Below are 11,668 nucleotides of genomic sequence, written 5' to 3' on the forward strand. Positions count from 1 at the left end.
CACTGAGCTTAATCCCACACACAAAGCTCTCCTTTCTTTGACAAAGTAACTCAAACCTTTGAATTAGAACTAAACTTTAACAGCAACTAAGGAAAAGCACGTACAACTTATTTTCTTGTTTCATATGTACTGTTCTCCATGACCTTCCATCTGTTTTTAGTTCACAAGAAGTATCGGGGAATCTTGACAATTATTTCTTCTCCACTCAGTAGAAAAGGAAAATTTCTTGAAGCAGAGTGAAAGAGAAAGGGTTGATTTTAATGCAGCAAATATTATTTGGTCAAAGTAGAATGTAAAAATGTGTAGATGCTGTTGCTTCCCTTTGTAAATCATAATGGTTTCAAATCTTCTTGTATCCTGTCCTCATTTTTAGCTCTCTGATAACAAGAATAATGTTTATTCATCTCTATATTTCAACAACTTTTCATTCCATGGGCTTTAAATAAATACATCCCCTAAGTGTTTTCAGCAATAAGGGAATTATTAATGGGTAGCAGCACTAATATCCTTGATGAAACTTTTATGCAGTAAAGCTGCATTGATATTTTTCCAGAGAACATAAACAAACCCTAATGCAGAGAAGGTATTTGTATCAGACTTCTCACTTATTATGACTCCCTTCACACCCCTAAGTTATTTAGATTGGATTGTCATACAAAATTGTATATGTGAGATCTTTTTATCTGAGAATGTCATAGAAACATCTATCACATTATTCTCTGTGTCTTGGTTAAAACATCTGCACCCGTTTATACCTTGATTAATTCTAACAGCATGTCTTGAATCTTATTTTAATTGGTTTGGAATGAAATAACAAGAATATCACAGAATGGATGCCTTAAACAACAAAGACATTGCCTACAATTTTGAAGGCTGGGAAGTTCATAACGAAGGTGATAGCATCACAGTTATTTGTGGACTTCATCTTGCTGGTTTACCCATAGACGTTTCGCTGCATGCTCACGTAACAGTGAGGGGGAGCGATTTCTCTTATAAGGGCACTCACCCCATTACAAGAGCTCCATCCTAATAACCTAATTACTTCCCAACGGCTCCATCTCCAAGTGCAATCATCTTAAACACTAAAAATAGAGAAAGATAGATGAATAGACAGACAGGCAGACAATAAAAATATACGGAAATTTTAGGATTGTACCGATAAAATAAGACACAGTTCATGTCTTTGATGTTCTCAAAAAGCGCAGAGGAAACTACTATGTGAAAAAGAAATACTACATTATAAGTAGTGCATACAATAGTTGTTGATATAATGTGTTATGGGTACTCAGATGAAGAAATTATGTGTCACTTAAAAAGTAAGTTAAAAAATAAAAAGGGACTTCTTAGATTTTCTTGAAGAATGATAGTTGTTTAATAGGCAAGCTGAATGAGGGACTATAACATTTTGTTATTGATAATGAAACATTTGAGATGCATCCAATTATGCAAGAATGTAGAGCATTCTAATAGTAGCAAGCAGTATAGTGTGGCAGCAATTTAACATGCATGTATTATCATCTTGACATAATAAGTCAGAAACATCAATGAGAGTAGGCTGCCAGTTCTAAGGTGCCATACCATTGCAGAGGGTTTAGCTCTTAGTGTGTATGTGACAGAAAACATGAGAAGTTTCTGCAAGTGATATTCACACATTTGTGCTTTACAAGCACATCTAGATGAATATTGGTGAAGGTATGACTATTAAATAATGACAATGGTTAGGAAATTTTTACAGCAGCCTAGATGAAAGATTATCAGTGACAAAATTAAGAGAGTGCTGGAAGAAGCACTAAATTGAGATTTAGGAAGATTTATAGTTCTAGAACTTAAAATTCAAGTGAGATCAAAACAGACTTCGGTTAGAATGGAAGTTCAGTAATTGAGCAAACGAGACCTTCTCTGAAGTCAAGCAGAGAGGACGCATAGCAGTAGCCTTTGAGAACAATTAAACAGGAAACAATACGTTTGTGTGTGTGTGTGTGTGTGTGTGTGTGTGTGTGTGTGTGTGTGTGGTGGTAGAGGGGGAAAACACTGAGTGCTCATCAGGATAGGGGCAGAACTGCAGTGAAAGGACCATGTAAGAGGGTAAATTTCTAAGAAAAAATGTAAATGATTTCAAAAGTAAAAGTTAAGGAAAATAATGCTTGATCAAAACCCACTAAATTTCACAAATAGGAACTAATAATATTTACAATGGTACGTCCGTATTCATAGTAATTGATTCTGCGAGGGGTATAGGGTATGAAAACTGAGGAGTACTACACAAATTATTTTGCTTGGAAAGGTTAATGAGCTGTACTGAGTGCCAAACAAATTATGAGTACATGAGAAAACAGTTCACAGCAAAATGTGATGAGTTTCAAAACAGAGTAACAAGGTACGATTGTGTACACATTTTTGGAAGTTGGTAGATACATTCACCTCTTCTTGATCATTTTTACTACCAGTATTCTCGTGCTCCTCCTCCTCCCTTCTCCAAAACCACGTTCCATCCACAAATTTTCCCTTCCTATTTTCTTCACTTCTCTTATTTTGATCTTTAAAGTATTTATATTTGCGAATTCTCAGGTAAAAGAAACCACCCACTATTTAATCCTGCATATGTGTTGTTTCACTTAGGATTTTAGTCCCAGGATCGATCTATTTTCCCACAAATGACTGAAATATATCTATAATTTTATTATATAGTTATAATTTCATTTCTCTATTAATTTGTTGGTGAGCATATCAGCTGGTTTCATAACTTAGCTGTAGTGAAAGTGCTGCTATAAAAATGATTAAGCCTGTATCGGTGTAATAAGCTGAATTTAACACTTTTTGGAAGACATCTGGAAAAGGAATAGCACGGTGGAGTGTAATTTATAGTTTACATTTTCTGAGGAACTTCCAGATTGATTTTCGTAGTGATTATACATTGCAACCAACAATGGAGAAATGATCCTTTTCCCCAACAACTTTGCTAGCATTACTTGTTTTGTGAATCCTTGCTGATATCTATTTTTACTGGAGTAAGACAGGATATCAGTTTGTTTTTTTTCATTTGCATTTCTCTAAAGGCTTAAAATGCTGAACATTTTTTGAAATATTTTTGGCTATTTGCAGTTGCTCTTTTGAGAAGTGTCTACTTAATTCATTTGCCCAACTTTAGCTTTTGGCATTACTTTGGGGGACCTAATATTTTTAAATTTTTTATATTCAAAATGTAAGTTTTCTATATGAGAAGGAGGTAGAAATTTTCCCCATTCTATACGTTACTGCTTTATCCTGTTGACTGATTTCTTTACTGTGCAGAAGTTTTTTCACCTTTTTCTTTTGAGACAGGCTCAACTCCATTTTTCTCTGGTGGTGAAGAGGAGGTTGGGTGTGTCAACTTTTACTTGAGCTGGTTCCTGTATAAGGCTTTTTCTCTTACCTACCAGGAAATAACTGTACTGGGGAGTCAGAATGATTGTTGAGACTGCTGTTTCTTTGTAGGCAGAATAATGTTAGATTTCATCTGTGCTCTTGTGGATATGACTAGCTGGATGATTTTCCTTATCTCTCTATCACCAGAAACCTTCAATTGTGTTAGGCTAGGCACAACAGGAATGATCTAGCACTAAATTTTCCCCCAATCTCTGGAGGCGCTTTCTAGGTCTTTATCACTTTGCTCCACAAAATCACTGCATCTATTTAAACCTGCTCTTTCTACACCTCTTCAATTACATGTGTTGTGCCAAAATTTTCTTTTCCTGGCTGCCAAGGGTGAGGAGCTTTTCTCCACTGAACACTTTCACCATGATATTTCTAATTTGAACGTTAAAATAATACCTGATAAAATTTCAGGAATGCAATAAGCCAATATTGTTAATAACTTTAGTATTAGAGAATTAACTTTATGAAATGAATAGTTTACCAATTTATCTAAAATAAAATAAATGGAAGCGAGGATAAAGATATAGAATATTTGGTAATTATAAAATACCTGGTTGAAATTATTTCTAGAGTAATTTCATGGTGTATGTGCACATATGGTTTCAAAACATGTGAATTTTATTTGGGAATGAATATCTGAGAAGGCCAAATTAATTATGAGCCACACACTTCTGTTTGATCAAATAATTAAGTCCCTATACTAATATTTAATCATCTAGGTTGAGATATAATAATTAGAGTTAATAAAGACCAATGTACATTTCTTTATCTCCATGTCATTCCTGATCCTTTCCCCGTGATAGATAAACTCAAACATATCCTTCTCATTTATGGTGACAAAGAATATGGCCAAATGCTTTTTATATTGAATTATGCAGTGTCAAGTTAGGCAGATATATGAAACCTTAGCGTGCTAGAATAATGCTTAGAGTCTCCTTCACCCATGATTTGTTCATCAATTAATTCTTTATAAAATATTTTTCTAATATTTGAGTATGTTTTCCAACGTTGGCCCATTAAAGATGTCAGTCAGTGATTCAGGACCACAGTAAGTCCACCAAATCTATTACTAGCAGAATGTCTAAATGTCTATTTTACATAAACCAAACTGCATATTGAGAAGTTGTAGTTTGTAAGCCACTTGTGGATATAACTCTGCTGAGAAACAGGTCAGTATTTTCATTTCGTACTTGTGAAGTAGATTACCTAGAAGTTAAATCTATTCATGCAATTTTGAGAATTAACATTTCCCATTTTGTTTGCCCTCTGTTCATTGTGAAGCAGCTGTGACAAAAAGAATTTTCATTGTTCTATAGGAAGATGCTGGTTTGCTATAGTACATCTCTTTTTGAAATCCAGGGGCTTTTTGTGGCAGGCCAGATAGATGAATCTGTCAGAGATATGTGTTCCAGGTTCCACGGACCCAAATTATCTTCATCTCCTGGTCAGTGTTATTAATGATTACAATACAGATAAGACACAGAGGAAGTCACCTGCTCAGACCTCACTTTTATGTTAACTGTTCAGAATTGAATATCCATGATAAAATTTTCCACAGCAATGAAAATTGTCACACTGCCAACTTGATAAATTGGGGCCCTAAGTGGCAAAACCATTTGCTTTGCAGTAAGCACAAAATGACAGATCTTTGCTGAATATACACTATAATGCTTGCACCTTTCACAGCTGATTTAACTTTCTAAATACAGCAGAAACAAAGGTTTTGATAAAAATTGAAGATTATGTACAGATGAGCTCCACAACTTTATTTAAATAGTATCACCTCCGTTACTGAGGCATGACCTAAATGACCTAAAACAGTTGATGATGATGATTCCATACTATAGTAAACTATTTATTTCCAACACACTTTTAATAAGCTTACCTTTAAATAGTCTGTAGTTTCATGCAAAATGTTTTGCTTTTCATTTTCATTATTTTCACTCAAAACTTTGCTATTTACCAATATTGGCAAAAAAGCTATACTGTTTCTCGGTTTACTGCCACCAAGTTCATGCATATTGCTCATGAGAGAATTCCCTGTTTTTCTTAATATTTGTTAATATTCCACTACATGTATATACTCCATGATTTTATTGATTCATTCATTGGTGTAAACTACATTGTTTTCATATTTTGGTTAATGCATGTGATTTGCAATTAACATGGGGCTACAGAAATGTTTTTGAATTGCTAATAAATACTTTTGGATATAGACCCACAACTGGAAGGGTAGCTAAAAAAACGCAATAAAAACAGGCAAAAGACTTAAGTAGATATTTCTTAAAATGGCAACAGGTACATGGAAATACACTCAATTTCACCAACCATAAGGGAAAATTATGCCAAAATTACAATTAGACATTGTTACAATCAAATTTGTATTACTCTAAAAATGGTACAGATTTAGTATTTTGTAAGGAATTCAGGTTATTTAACTCAAATTTATAAAGGCTGGGAAACCTAAAAGCATTATCTGGACATTTGGTAAGGACCTTTTTGCTGCATGATAAAGTAGGAGAATATATCACGTGGCAAGAAATGTGCCAGTTTAGCTGTATCTTAGTCTTCTTATAGAGCTGTTAATGTCATAATATTGGCCTCAGCATCTTCACCTTATCTACTGCTATTCATTTCCCAAAGACTGCCTCCTCAAAGTACTATCAACATATGAATTTGGAGAATAATTTTCCATCACCTGAACTTTTGAGGAACACATTCAAACCATAACACTTAACTTCTGGCTTTTAAAATCCATGTACTTCTTACATTCAAAGTACGTTTATTCCACTCCAATACACCAAAGTCTTAATTCATACTAGAACAAACTGAAAACTCTGAAATCTGGAATCTCAATTGAATCACATATGCATGAGCTTCAAAGCACGATGAAGCATGGTACTGATCCCATTTATAACCTTGTGCAATCAAAATAGCTAATTCAGCCTAATTACATTGTAGGTCATCAACAGTACATAGTGTCTCATTGAAAAATGGAGATATAGGTGAGAATAAAGGAATAAATGATCCTCAGTAAGTCCAAGTTTAATGAGGAAAAATATTTAATCATGAAGCTGAATACTAGTCGCCTTTGACCTAATATGTACATCCAGTGGGCAATAAATGGGATTCAGCTCATACTTCAGCTCTCTTGGATTAAAGTCTTATGCTTTCAATTCCACTAAATTGGAGTTACATACTGGTAAATCTCTAACTCTGATGTTTTACTGTGAGTCCCATTAATATGTCTCCATTACATGTTGTATAACATTTTTGGAGTGAGATGGAATCTAAGCTTTGTTTTAGTTTGCATCTCTTGAATGGCAAATGATGTCGAACATTTTTCCATGTATTCATTTGCTGTTTCTAATTCTTACTGTGAGAAGTGTGTATTCATGTCAGATGCCAATTTTTGGATTGGGACTTTAAATTTGGTTGGACTGATTTTTTTCCATTCTTTATATTTTCTAGAAATTAGTCCTTTGTCCGAGGAACCACTGGCTAAAATTTTTTCCCACACTATAGGTTGTCTTTTCACTTTTTTGGTAGATTCTTTTGCTGTGCAATAGCTTTTTAATAAGATGGAATTTCAGTTATTGTTTCTTCATTGTATTTCTTTTGTGGTCTGGGTTTTGTTCATGAAGTTTTTGCCCACACGTATGTCCTCAAGCATTCTACCTATTTTCTCTCCCAGAGTATTTAATGCTTCTGTTTTAATATTTAAATCTTTGATCCCTTTTGATTTTAATTTAGTGCATGGTGACAGACATGGATCTAGTTTTAGGCTTTGGCATATAGAAAGCCAGTACCAGCACCAGTTATTAAAAAAGCTGTCTTTCTTCCAATGAATATGTTTAGCCCCTCTGTCAAAGATTAGGTGGCCGAGTGTGTTTTGGATTGTTTCTGCATCTTTAAATCTATTCCACTGATCATCAGTCTTGCTGTTGTGCCAGTACCATGCTGTTTTTATCACAATAGCTCTGTAGTATAATTTCAAGTCAGGGACTGTGATGGCCCTTGCCATACCTTTGTTGCCTAGGATTGTTTTGGCTATTCTAGGTTTCTTATGATTCCAAATTAGTTTGAGGAATTATTTCTCTAGTTCTGTGAGATATGCTAATGGTATTTTGACTGAGATTGCATTGGATCTGTATAATGTTGGGAGTATCAACCTTTTCATAGTGTTGGTTCTTCTTACTGATGAGCAAGGGATGTCTTTACATTTTCTGATGTCCTCTTTGATCTCCTTTTGTAGAGTACTGTAGTTTTGAATGTAAAGATCTTTTCCATCCTTTGTGAGAATAATTACTAAATATTTCATTTTTTAATGCTACTTTGAAAGGTATTTCCCTAATTTCTCTCTCAGTGAGTTTGTTATCTGTGTACAGGACTGGAAAAGAGAATGAAGCAAATCACCAAGAAGATTATATCCCATGACCAAGTAAGATTCTTTCCATGGATGCAGGGATGTTTCAACACATGCAAATCAATAAATGTAATACGCCATATCTACAGAGCCAAAGACAAAAATCATATGATGATCTCCACAGATGCGGAAAAAGCATTTAACGAAGTCTAACACTCATTCATGATAAAACCTCATAGAAAATAGGAATAAACTGACTTCATCTCAATCTGATAAAAGTCATCTATGACAAACCAACAGCCAACATCAAACTAAATGATGCAAAACTGAAAGCTTTCCTTCTAACATCAGGAACAGGACAAGAATGCCGACTATCATGACTCCTATTCAGTATAGTCCTGGAAACATTATCCAGAGCAATTAGACAAGAGAAAGTAGTAGAAGGAATAAAGATAGGAATGGAAGAATTTAAATTATCATTATTTGCAGATGACATGATACTCTACATAGAAGACCACAAAAACTCCACCAAAAGACTTCCAAATTGAACAAACTCACTAGCAAAGCTGAATACAAAGTAAACATTAAAAAATCAATAGCATTCCTGTACACAAGATTTGTAATTGTACTTTACTGCAACTTCAAGACACAAGACACAAGAAGGCCTTTTGCCCTTCCAGGAAACTCATTTAAAAGAATTTCTAAATGTTTTAAAGACATAATAAGCATGTAAATCCATGCCATAAACCTCTATTTGTTTACCTCCAAATTGTGCTTTCTCCAACCTCAAGGAAGCAACAATATCAGTGGGCAGCATATCTCAGCTGCAAACACAGGAAGAAGGCTTGGATTCAGACATAACCTGCCAGGTGTGTAACATCACAGACAGTAGGAATAAATATTCTAGATTTCCCATCTTGAAACCAACTCTCAGACTCGTTGAATATACCCAGCTCTGTCTCATAGTGCATCTCATTTTTCTCTGAGTGCCCCCACTTCACTCGCGTGCATCTTAAAATAGCTGCCTAATAAACTCTTTTCATGCCTCTTACTGATTTATCCTGAAAATTCTGTTCCAGCAATGGGACTTAGTGAAACTACAAACTTCTACAAAATGTACCTGTCATACCTATCCCAATGATATCACCATAGAGTAAATCAAAATCAAAATGGTTCAAAATTATGTGTTAAATCAGAAATACTTAGTCTGTTGGACGATAAAGCAGATAAGATAACTGAATCATAGACAAAACTTTTCTGAAAAGAACTCCAATTGCAAACATAAACAACATTAAGAATACACAAATTGGGTAATAGAAAATTAAAATTGCTTCTGCACAACAATGGAATCAACATACAGATTGAAGAGACAACTTACAAAATGGGGGAAAAAATTTCTAGCTGTACTTCAGAACAAAATGTAGTATCTAGAATATATGAAAGGCTCTAAAAAAATGTAAACCTCCCAAAATTAAAGACGCAACAAAAAACGGGCTAGTGAAATAAATGGATACCTCCCTGAAGTACAAATGACCAAGAAATACAAGAAAAATCTCAACATCTCTATTAGAATAAAGCAAATTAAAACAACACAGAAATTCTGTCTTACTCCAGAAAGAATGACTGTCTGGAAAACAATAATAATAACAAATACTAGTGAGGCTGCATGAATAAACGTACACTTTTATATTTTTGCTGGCAATGTAAGTACTACAGACTCTATGGAAATCAACATGTAGATTCCTCACATAACTCAAACTAGCAATTTAATTTTTCCTAGCTATTCCTCTTGCAGATAACTTCCTCTAAGGTATGATGTCTCATGTTAAAGAGGCACTTACATTTCCATGTTTATAGCAGCATAACTCATAAAAACTAAATCATGGAAGTGGCCTATATGACCATCAGCAGATAAATGGATAATTAAAATATGGTATTCACACACCGTGAAGTGCTACTCTGTCATAAAAAAGGGAAAATGTGAGTAGTTGTAGAAAAATAGATTCCTAATGAAACCATAATGTTAAGTGATATAAATCATACACAAAACTTAAATGTCACATGGTTTCTCCTATATGAGAATCCCAATATGCACATAATTTAAATGCAAAATAAATGATAACCAATAAAAAGCAGAGAGATAGATCTTTTCTAAAAAGGAAGGGGACCAAGAAATGGAGGAAGAGTGGATAGATGTTAAGGGAAGGGGATAAAAATGAATTAAGATGTGTTATGTATATGTACTAACACCACGACATCAATTTTATCATTATGCATTGCAAAGATAAACATAAAACTAAAGCTTAAGAAAGATGATGGAAATATTAAATAGCTTAATACTAATTGTTATTTAAAAATCATATATACATTTAAAATCAAATTATATTTATTAAATATATAAAAATATTATCAATTTTACCTTAAGAATGGAATGAAGCATTACTAAAACTTCTAAAATGTACATAACGTTCAAAAGGTGAATGGATAAACTGTATTGCAAACATGAAATGACATATTCTTAATTAAGATAAACAAATTAATCCCTGCATGAATTTTGATAAAATTTAAACATACACTAATTTGCTAAATTCAAAAGTTGTACCCCAAAATTCTATATCATCATTTTTATTTAATTAAGTTTATTGTTATATTTAATATACGTAATGAACACATTCATCATAGGGAATTTGTATCTTTACACAATATAGTTTGACTCTTTTTTTTCCATTCCCCTACCTTCCTTTTAATGCCTCTTCCCCTCCTCATTTGCAAAATCTTCGTTTCTATTTTTTTCCTTTTCTCATTTTGTTTTCCTTTTCCTTCATTCATTTCCCTCTTCCCCTTTGAAATTCCCCTACCCATTCTTTAAAAGTCTATATTAATTTTTAAACTCGCATTCAAGAAAAAACTCAATACAGGTATAAAAAAAGTTAACTGTTCTTTAAAATTAATTTACTTGTACATTTTGATGTGTATAATGACCCCATTCGTTATAGGGAATTTATACCTGTACATACTATATCTTAACTCACCTTTTGTTTTTCCTTTTTGAATAGTGAAAAATGTTCACTGGTTTTTAGGAGTAGAAGGCTGTCAACAGAAGAAAGACCACAAAAAGAAATTGTAGAAATTAGATGTGGGAAATGTTCTGTAAGAATATGTGGTAATGGTTACTCTATCATTTTCCAAAATTCATAGAAATAAATGTGACAAAAGATGTAATTATTACATGAAAATAAAACTTTATCAGTACATGGTAGAATTCTAGGGTAGAATAGAGACTGATAAGTGAATAATCCTCTTCAAAAATGGAGCCACATAATTGTACCAGTGGAATGGGGAGGGAAGGGAATACCCTATGCAGTCTTTTGAGAAGTATTTTTATTAAATAATGTAACATCAAATAAAATAGCAATCATATGAGAACGCCCACTTTATTTGATAGTTATTTCTTTCAGAAAATATGGGCTAGAAAATACAATACTACTAGGTTTCATGTGAAAATTTAAAAAATAGTAAGTGTTTAATATATAGCAAAAAGGCAGAGTATTTGTGTACCATGCAAGAGGATCTGAATTTGATATCTGACATTGTAAAAATAAATACAGTGCACATTATAAGACGCCTATTTGTCAATATTAGAGAAAGAAACTATAAATAAAAAGGGATATTCTTAATTAAATTTAATGGTGCTAGATTGCATCAAAAGGGATTTGTATGACTGTGTCTATATATATGTGATTGCCTATACGCATGTATACACATGTACAGAAACATAAAAATATGTACATATCCCCTGCTTAATATTTTGTAACTCAATCCACAAAGGATGCCTATGAGCAGTGATTTTTCAGTATATATGCTCTCTCTCTCTCTCTCTCTCTCTCT

The 11,668-nt window shown here is 33.4% G+C and overlaps 1 pseudogene; it reads left to right on the plus strand.

The window, feature by feature from the left end:
• The first annotated feature begins 829 nt into the window (after positions 1-829).
• LOC104850910 overlaps positions 830-11,668 on the plus strand; it is a 32,374-nt pseudogene continuing 21,535 nt past the window's right edge.

Source organism: Fukomys damarensis, unplaced genomic scaffold, assembly GCF_012274545.1.
Source record: "Fukomys damarensis isolate Sample0158 unplaced genomic scaffold, DMR_v1.0_HiC HiC_scaffold_39, whole genome shotgun sequence".
Lineage (NCBI taxonomy): Eukaryota > Metazoa > Chordata > Mammalia > Rodentia > Bathyergidae > Fukomys > Fukomys damarensis.